Here is a 10,828-nt window from a genome sequence, read left to right on the forward strand (position 1 = left end):
TTTTTTTTTTTTTTTTTTTTTTTTTTTTTTTACTGTTTCATTCCCACACCTGAGAGGTGGTGGGCGGGCTACTGCAGAGCTACCAGCTCTATTTAGCCTTAGCTTATGTAATTCTGTTGGGGCTCTGTTTATTTTTTGGTCTGGGGTAAGTGGAGGGATTTTTTTCTCCCAGTTGGGAATTTATTTGCAGGAACTTTTGGGGACAGCTCCGGTATTCACCTTACAGCCTAAGGAAAACCTGCAAAACCCGGCTGGAGCTGCTGGTTGTTTGCAACCTTCTGCCTTCATTTGGTTGAACCTATCTAGGTTTCCATTGCTTGATATACTCGTACTCCCTCGAGTATGGAGGTCGTCTCAGTGGCACGGCCGGCGTTGTGCTGGGGCCACGTTCTTGTGCGTCGCCTAGTATTCGTCGTATTCCGAGGTCTTCTACCTCTGGAGAGGGAGGTCTCGGAATGAGAGGTTTGCTGCTCGTTGTGATCTTATGCAACTTCCATGGAGACCTAGTGGGCTCCATAGCTGCCATTTCGGTTTGCGTGCCGATGGACTCCGCATCCGCCGTCTCGGTTTGGGCGCCTCGATGGCGCTTGTACCGCTTGGACGACGTCTGGGTGCCCTCTTCGACACGCACGCAGATTTCCGCGGGGATGGTTGATGCGCCGTCTGTGGTCTGGCTGGCGCGGTTGATCACCATCTTCTTCTTCTTGGTGGTGTCCTCTGTTTGTGTGGCCGCGGACGCGCTGCTATGCGTCGTCGGCCTCTCGGTGTTATCTTCCGTTTGCGTGGCCGCGCTGCTATGTGCCGTCGGCACGTCACGTTGCGTGTGGAGAGCCCATGCTTCCCTTAGCAGGAGGCAGGCAGCTTCCATCTCCGCGTGGAGGGCCATCCTGAAGCGTGACTCTGCTTCCTCCATCCACGCGTCGATGTTGCTCTCTCCGCTGCTACGTGCGGATAGGCGTCCCTCCTGCTCGCGCGAAGGGCCCCCCCGTCCACCTCTGCCACTGGTGGGTGGAGGGGCCGGCCGAGCGTTGTGGCGGGGCGCTGCTGCTTTGTTCGTCAGCTCTTGGGCTTCAGCGCTGGCGCGCTTCCGCCTCCTTCTCCTCCTCCGTTTCTTCGTGGCCGTCGGCTTCTCGTTGCGGCAGTCTTCTGTGTGGACGGTAAATGCCCGGCATCCTCGCCAGCTGGCAACATGGTCGCCGCCACAGCGTGCACATGTTGGCTTGTCGTCTCTACACAAAGTGCACTCGCGGGTGTCGTGACCGCCACCGCATTTGGCACACTTTGCTTCGAAGCGGCAGTGCTTTGCCACGTGACCCTCCCTCTGACACTTGAAACACTGAGGTTTCGTGTCGAGGTCAGGCGGAAGTGGCTCGATCGTTACGTCGAAACCTGCCAGGGTTGTTAACCCGCAGATTCCGACGTCTTTGCTGCCTTCTTGGCTGGAGTCAACTTGATGTGACTCGACAGCTAGGATGAACAGTGGCGGCCTCTCCTTGTTCGTCCTGTTGTGCAGCTTAACTATGGCATCATAGTTCGCGGGCGCAGGCTATATGTACCTGGCGCGCCAACGTCCGAGGGCTTCTCCGCGGTCATTTCCGGTGCGGTTCTCCTCTTGCTACCTGCGACGGTCGTTCGCTGCAGTACGGGAAGCCAGGATCCGTTGACCTTAAGGCTTTCCTCTTTCTTGTTCAAACTGTTCGCGTGTTTTTGTATTTCTACAGCTTCTCTGAACAAGCGCGTGTGATAGTGCTTCTCTACAGCCAGAACTTCCGTGTCGGCGAATTTTATTACATGGTCGGTCTCATTCAGTGCGTGCTCTGCCACGGCAGATTTCTCCACCTGCCCCAACCTGCAATGTCGCTTATGCTCTTTGATCCTGGTGTTAATGGATCGTCCAGTCATTCCGACATAAACTTTTCCGCATGTGCATGGTATGCGGTATATTCCCGTCATTGCAAGTGGGTCTCTTTTCTCCTTCGCCGATCTAAGACACTCTTTGATCTTCCTTGTCGGTTTGAAAATCGTCTTTACGCCATGTTTGCGCAATATACGGCCGATTCTGTCCGTCACTCTGGGAATGTATGGCAGAAAGGCCGTACCCGACAATTCTTTTTCCGGTTCCTTACTTCGCCGAGGTTTGGGCTCTGTTACACTTCTAATATAATTTGTGGAGTAACCATTGCTCCTCAGGACAGTTTCCAGGTGTTGCATTTCTCGTTTGAGGTGTTGCGGCTCACATATTCGTCCTGCTCTCGTTTCGAGCGTACTAATCATGCCTCTTTTCTGGCTCGGGTGGTGGTTTGACAGTTTGTGCAGGTATCGGTCCGTGTGAGTCGGTTTTCGATACACGCTGTGTCCCAGATCTTCGCCGTCCCTTGTGACCAGAACATCTAGAAATGGCAGTTTCTTGTCCATTTCTACTTCCATGGTAAACGTTATGTTGGCATGGAGGCTGTTCAAGTGTCTTAGGAAGTCACTGAGCTGTTCTTCACCATGGCTCCACACCACGAAAGTATCATCGACGTACCTGTACCACACCTTAGGTTTGCAAGTCGCCGAGTCCAGTGCCTGTGCTTCGAATTGTTCCATGAAGAAGTTGGCCACCACTGGACTGAGAGGACTACCCATGGCGACGCCTTCCAGCTGTTCGTAGAAATCGCCATTCCACGTGAAATAGCTCGTGGTGAGACATGCATGGAAGAGCTTTCTGATGTCTAGCGGAAAAAGAATTGTCGGGTACGGCCTTTCTGCCATACATTCCCAGAGTGACGGACAGAATCGGCCGTATATTGCGCAAACATGGCGTAAAGACGATTTTCAAACCGACAAGGAAGATCAAAGAGTGTCTTAGATCGGCGAAGGAGAAAAGAGACCCACTTGCAATGACGGGAATATACCGCATACCATGCACATGCGGAAAAGTTTATGTCGGAATGACTGGACGATCCATTAACACCAGGATCAAAGAGCATAAGCGACATTGCAGGTTGGGGCAGGTGGAGAAATCTGCCGTGGCAGAGCACGCACTGAATGAGACCGACCATGTAATAAAATTCGCCGACACGGAAGTTCTGGCTGTAGAGAAGCACTATCACACGCGCTTGTTCAGAGAAGCTGTAGAAATACAAAAACACGCGAACAGTTTGAACAAGAAAGAGGAAAGCCTTAAGGTCAACGGATCCTGGCTTCCCGTACTGCAGCGAACGACCGTCGCAGGTAGCAAGAGGAGAACCGCACCGGAAATGACCGCGGAGAAGCCCTCGGACGTTGGCGCGCCAGGTACATATAGCCTGCGCCCGCGAGCTCGGCTCCAGTTCACCACCGGCAATGGAGGGTGAAGCTTTGACAATGCCAGCCACTCGTGCTGGCGAAACGTCAGAAAAATCATTAGATGAACGTCGGCCGAAGAACCCGAGACAGAAGCCAATAGGCAGTTTGTCAACAAGTGGCCACGAAAGCCTCAACAATTTTGAAATTTATTTATTTTGAAATTGGAATATTCTGAAGAATTTTGCAGAAAACCGACGTTAAGTCTGTTGGCTTGTAATTGTAAGTAGCCTTCTTTATCCCTCTTACGTACGAGGTCACCTGTCCATTTTTTCAGTCGCTTGGGGGATTGCGCTCTTCGGGGAAATGCGCGTAAATGGAAACTAAGTAAGGAGAAAATTCCGAAGACTGCTCATTGCAAGGACAACGGCCTTGCCGCAGTGGCTACACCGGTTCCCGTGAGATCACCGAAGTTAAGCGCTGTCGGGCGTGGTCGGCACTTGGATGGGTGACCACCCAGGCCGCCATGCGCTGCTGCCATTTATCGAGGTGCACTCAGCCTCGTGATGCTAATTGAGGAGCTACTCGACCGAATAATAGCGGCTTCAGTAAATAATACCATCTTACGACCGGGAGAGCGGTGTGCTGACCCCACGCCCCTCCTATCCGCATCCTCCACCGAGGATGACACGGCGGTCGGATGGTCCGGACAGGCCACTCGTGGCCAGAAGACGGAGTGGCTCCTCACTGCATCACCTAACTGAGGTATCACCCGTACCGAGCGGCTTGTTTGTTTTCGACCCTTCCAGTTCTTTCGCTACGCACGGGATGCCTATGCCCATGTCCTTTATACGGATCTCTGTGCGACGGTCAAATAATGGATTGTCTGAACGATCCTCCTACATGAATGACCACTTCTGAATTATCTGTTGTGAAGCCGTAGTATCACTGTATTGCGGTATCAGTAAAGAGAAAGTCGCATTAGTTACCTAGATGTGTAATTTGTTTGACACAGCACGTTTTGGGACCATATGCCCCTATTATCAAATTCTTAAAATTAATACGCCGTCAGGCACAGTCAAAAATAATAAACAGTGACAAACATGAATGTAATGGAGCATGCTGTATGTTTGACGATGCATGTTTACTGATTACTTATTATTTTTGACTGTATTTAAACGCACGTTACAATCTAAGGAAAAAAGAAAGAAAAAAAACGAGTAACCATGATGGAATTATCCGAATGGGACGGGATGTGACGTATTTGTACAGGCAAACAAATGACTATAATTTCGGAAAATTTGGATCATGTATTGAAGAGAAAGAGCTTCACAAACTGAGCAAGGCAATAACACGTTGGTTCACCTCTGGCCCCTTGTGATGAAGGGCAACAAAACGGGGCGTAGAATATCGTCGACGTACCGCTGTGCTGTAAGGATGCTGCGGATCACAACCAAAGGAGTCCTGCTATGAAAAGATATGGCACCCAGGACCACAAGTCTGTGGTTGTCAGGCTGTATGGCACTGTACAACAGGTAGGTGACAGTCAGGTTGGTTCTGAATGACACCTCACTCTTGTGATGAATTTAGGCATCCATGTGACTGGGAAGAAATTGGCTCTAATCGCTGATTGTATCGAACGACCTACCTGGAGCTACACGCGTTAACACCGTGATGATGTCTACCCAGTTGCCGGCAGGTCATTCCCAGCCACAGGGACGCTGCGTTCTCAGTGGCTGACAGCAGCTCTCTTGTAGATGTGGCCAGTGCTCAGTCTACACCGGTACACTGTACGTGTAGCAAGGTGTTAAAAACCTTTCCAGCCAGCAATCAGAGCCTGATTACACCGATGAGGTATCCGAACATACTTTCAACTTCCTTCTTCCCTCCAACCATCCAACGATTCAGGCTGACAGGGGAGAGAGCTGCTCCAAGATGTTTGCAGTCACAGATCATCTTTCCTCCTTCAAGAGGCTCAACACAAGCGTCGTTGGACACAGGGGACCTATGAGCCTCTACACCCAATAGCAGTACCTCAGTACTCTTCAAACGTGAACACTTTAGGGGCCTGACAGAGACCGCTGTGATTTTTTTATCTGTTTTCCGACTGATTTGTTGCGAAGCACAACGAATTCCTCTCTTGTGCCGACCTCTTCATCTCAGAGAAGCACTTTACCCTACGCCCTCAATAATTTTTTGTACGTGTTCCAGTCCCTGCGTACCCTTGCAATTTTTACCCTCTATAGCTCCGCCTAGTACCACAGAAGGATTCCCTGATGTTATAACACATCTCGTATTACGTGTCCCTACTTGTCACTGTTTTCTATATCCTCCATATGCTTCGTCAGTTCTGCAGAGAACCCCCTCATTCCTTACCTTATCAGTCCATCAAATTTTCAACCTCCTTCTGGTGCAACATACGTCAAACAGTTCTTTTCCAGTTTTCCCCCAGTCCATGATCCAATGCTGTGCTCCAGAGTTGCATTTTCAGAAATTTCTTCCTCGAATTAAGGCCTGTATGCGATATTAGTAGTCTTCTCTTAGCCAGGGCTGCCCTTTTTGCCTGTGCTAGCCCGTTTTCATGTCCTCACTTTGTGCGTCACACGCTATTTTGCTTCCAAGGTAGCAGGACGTCTGAACTTCGTCTACTTTGCGGTGAGCAGCTTTGACATTAAGTTTATCACTAATCTCATTAATGCTACTCCTGATTATTTCGGTTTACTTTCCATTTATAGTGTGTACTCGTTACGCAGTTCATTCCATCTAATACATGTTGAAATTCGGCCTCATCTGCGCTGAAGATAGCAGTTTTAGTCGAAAATCAAGTCACTGTAACCACTCACCATTTCCCACCAGATGCTCATGAGAGTAATACCTCTACAATAAGGCGTTTTTATTTCCTTAAGGCATAGACTATTTGTAACGTACGACGTTCAGTGGACAAACTGGAGCACTGGCTGTGCATCTTGTTTACAGTGATGTGAAGCAACACGAAGCTGCTTCCACACCCAAGTGTTATTTGCACTCAAAGTCCGCTACAGAAGCCACAACGTAGTAAGAAATACTGGCCAATTTCAGAATTAAGTGGAGGCATCAAAATCTAAATAAAGGGACTCCATTAGCGTTCTCGCTTCCCGTGCACGGGGTCCCGGGTTCGATTCCCGGCGGTGTCAAGGATTTTTCCTGCCTCGAGATGATTGGGTGTTGTTGTATCGTCTTCATCATCATCATTCATCCCAATTACGGTCGGAGGAAGGCAATGGCAAACCACCTCCACTAGGACCTTGCCTAGTAAGGCGGCGAGGGTCTTCCGCGTCGCTCCCCTACGCTCTGCAAAGGAGTATGGGACTCATCATCATCATCATCATCATATATATATATACTATTGTTGTGGTGTCACCGCTAGACACCACACTTGCTAGGTGGTAACTTAAATCGGCCGCGGTCCTGTAGTACATGTCGGACCCGCGTGTCGCCACTGTGTAATCGCAATCCTAGCGCCACCACATGGCAGGTCACAAGACACGGACATGACCTCGCCCCAGTTGTACGGACGACATAGCTTGCGACCAGACCTACCAAGTCTTCCTCTCATTTGACGAGAGACTGATAGAATAGCCTTCAGCTTATTCCATAGCTACTACCTAGCAAGGCGCCATGTGTATCAGTGCTTATAGCTTACTACTATTCAAGAGATGTATTCCAACAAGAGAATAAAGTTAAGTATATTATTCCAGCTACGTACTGTTCTTCTTATTCATTAATAAGTCTCATGTTCCAGTACTTCACGCCCGTCTGCGTTAGTTTAGTGTGCACTTTCAGCCACTTCGATCTACAAGGTGTTGGCCCAGCTGCCGACACATCAATTGTCACCTATGGTGGACAAACATGGACAATGACAGAAAGGGACTGGAGCAGACTGCAAGCAGGGGGGATGAAATTTCCCAGAGCAGTTAAGGGAAAAACAAGAATGGACAGAGTAAGGAATGTAGAGATTAGAAAGGACCTCAAACAAGAAAGTATGAGAGAAGAAATTGAAAGAAAGAGTTTAAGATGGTATGGGCATGTTAAGAGGATGCATGGGCAGAGGCTCCCCAAAATTATGGAAGGACTAAAGATGGATGGGAAAAGACCTAGAGGGCGCCCAAGAACACGGTGGAAAATGGGAGTGAGAATACCTGTAGAAAGGAGAGGTGTGACCTGGCAGCAAGTGGAGGAAGAAAAGTGGTGGGAGGACCGAGCCAAATGGAGAGGACTCGTCAGCACGCAGACCCGGCAGTAGCTGGAGCGGGATTATATATATCACACTAACGTGAGCGCAACCCATGTTAGACGTCAACGGGCAAGAAGCGCTCACAGGCAGTAGGTGTCAGCGCTAACAGGAAGCGTATATAAAACGTGTCGAGGGACCCGGAGAACAGCGCAGTCGTTGTAATGTGGAAACGGAGCGGCTTATCTGACGTCTAAAAAGGGCATCATGATTGGCCAAGGATGGAAGCATTTTCGAAACGAGTAAGTTTGTAAAACGTTCTCGTGCTGCCGTGGTTAAAGCATACCGTCCACGACAAAATCGCGTCATCGAAAACCGACGCCGAGGCAACTGTGGTACACCACGGGCCATAGGTCACAGGACTGGACGACGGCTGCAGAGGTGGGTGCGAGACTTTAGACGTGCAACTGTTGGGCAGTTGAGCGCCCAGATGAACTAAGGGGCCACCAACAATGTGTCGTCAGCGAGCTTTCAGTGAACACAGCCGCGTGTGGGCGTCTGTAGAAGGCGCCGCCTACGTGCCCCCATGCTGACTGCAGTTTATCGTCCACGAAGTCTGGAGTTTGCACGTGAATACCACAACTGGATGTCCATAAAGTAGCCGGCCGGTGTGGCCGAGCGGTTCTAGGCGCGTCAGTCTGGAATCGCACGATCGCTACGGTCGCAGGTTCGAATCCTGCCTCGGGCATGGATGTGTGTGATGTCCTAAGGTTAGTTAGGTTTAAATAGTTCTAAGTTATAGGGACTGATGACGTCAGATGTTAAGTCCCATAGTGCTCAGAGCCATTTGAACCATGTGTCCATTAAGTGACGGCTAGCGGCGATCTCAGATGATTTTCGTTTCATACTCAATCGGACAGATGGCCGTTGGCACGCATGCCGTGAAACGTCTGAAAGCAAACATCCTGCAACAATCGCCAGATGGGTCCAGCATGGAGGGCATACGCTGGGTGATCTCGTCACTCTCGTCATTCCGGAAGGCACACTGGATCAAGACAAGTATTTATCTATCCTTGGGGGCCACTTCCACCCCTACATATTGTTTATTTTTCCTCGGCACGACGGCATACACCAGCAGGACAATGCAACGTGTCACACAGCTCGCAGTGTACGTGCGTGGCTCTAAAAACACCAGGATGAGTTTACTATACTACCCTGCCCATCAAACTCCCCGGATTGAAACCCAATCGAGTATGTATGGAACCACCTCGACCGGTGTGTTCGTATCTTCCATCTGCAACCGTGAAATCTACACTAGTGGCCGTTAAAATTGCTACACCAAGAAGAAATGCAGATGATAAACGAGTATTCATTGGACAAATATATTATACTAGAACTGACATGTGATTACATTTTCACGCAGTTTGCGTGCATAAATCCGGAGAACTCACCACCCACAACAATCACCTCTGGCCGTACTAACGGCCTTGATACGCCTGGGCATTGAGTCAAACAGAGCTTGGATGGCGTGTACAGGTACAGCTGCCCATGCAGCTTCAACACGATACCACAGTTCATCAAGAGTAGTGACTGGCGTATTGTGACGAGCCAGTTGCTCGCCCATCATTGACCAGACGTTTTCAATTGGTGAGAGATCTGGAGAATGTGCTGGCCAGGGTAGCAGTCGAACATTTTCTGTATCCAGAAAGGCCCGTACAGAACCTGCAACATGCTGTCGTGCATTATCCTGCTGAAATGTAGGGTTTCGCAGGGATCGAATGAAGGGTAGAGCCACGGGTCGTAACACATCTGAAATGTAACGTCCACTGTTCAAAGTGCCGTCAGTGCGAACAAGAGGTGACCGAGACGGGTAACCAATGGCACCCCATACCATCACGTCGGGTGATACGCCAGTATGGTGATGACGAATACACGCTTCCAATGTGCGTTCACCGCGATGTCGCCAAACACGGATGCGACCATCATGATGCTGTAAACAGAACCTGGATTCATCCCAAAATATGAAGTTTTGCCATTCGTGCACCCAGGTTCGTCGTTGAGTATACCATCGCAGGCGCTCCTGTCTGTGATGCAGCGTCAAGGGTAACCGCAGCCATGGTATCCGAGCTGATAGTCCGTGCTGCTGCAAACGTCGTCGAACTGTTCGTGCAGATGGTTGTTGTCTTGCAAACGTCGCCATCTGTCGACTCAGGGGTCGAGACGTGGCTGCACGATCCGTTACAGCCATGCGGATAAGATGCCTGTCATCTCGACTTCTAGTGATACGAGGCCGTTGGGATCCAGCACGGCGTCCCGTATTACTGTCCTGAACCCACCGATTCCATATTCTGATAACAGTCATTGGATCTCGACCAACGCGAGCAGCAATGTCGCGATACCATAAACCGCAATCGCGATAGGCTCCAATCCGACCTGTATCAAAGTCGGAAACGTGATGGTACGCATTTCTCCGTCTTACACGAGACATCACAACAACGTTTCACCAGGCAACGCCGGTCACCTGCTGTTTGTGTATGAGAAATCGGTTGGAAACTTTCCTCATGTGAGCACGTTTTAGTTGTCACCACCGGCGCCAACCTTGTGTGAATGCTCTGAAAAGCTAATCATTTGCAAATCAGACCGTTTTCTTCCTGTCGGTTAAATTTCACGTCTGTAGCACGTCATCTTCGTGGTGTGGCAATTTTAATGGCCAGTAGTGTAGCTCAGCTGGCCTCGCCACTGGAGCCGTCGTGGCCCCACATCACTTCCAGAGCCTCGTTTACTCTTTTCCTGTGCGGGTCGCAGAGGTCGGCGTTGCAAAAGATGGTCGTTCAAGCTTTTGATGAGTGGTCCCATTAATATTACTAGAGTGAGTATCTTCTTTTTCTACCGCCACGAAGGCCCACATTGTTGTTAGTTTCATTGACTGACGAAACGGAAACACTTTCCCTGAATTTTTATCGTTATCACGATGTACCAGGATGACAACGGGAGGAACAGTCTCACGAGGAGTGGGAGGTCGGCAGTGACAGCTCCAGAGGCCTGTACTGTGGACGTGGACTGGTTACACTCGCTCCGTAGCGTTCAGGTTGTAATGGTTCTTTATTTACGTGACCATTGCAGCACTCCAACCCCAGTTCTCGATACCAGTAATATCGAACTACTTTTCTGCGAAGTAACATACATAGTTTTGTGACAATATTCAAATTTGGTTTTATTAATGTATAGGTACTCCGATGTATCGATATATTACAGCGATATGGTTCTTGTGTGTATTCATTTCTGTGAGACTGTCATAATCTTTGACTTACTTGTAATCGTTTTGGCGTGAATGCGCACATAGCAGTCTTT

General features: G+C 49.6%; 1 pseudogene; it reads left to right on the forward strand.

Moving 5' to 3' along the window:
• Positions 1–3,689: 3,689 nt before the first annotated feature.
• On the forward strand, positions 3,690–3,807 carry LOC126197206 (5S ribosomal RNA; annotated as a pseudogene).
• Positions 3,808–10,828: the final 7,021 nt, after the last annotated feature.

This window comes from Schistocerca nitens, chromosome 7, assembly GCF_023898315.1.
Source record: "Schistocerca nitens isolate TAMUIC-IGC-003100 chromosome 7, iqSchNite1.1, whole genome shotgun sequence".
NCBI lineage: Eukaryota > Metazoa > Arthropoda > Insecta > Orthoptera > Acrididae > Schistocerca > Schistocerca nitens.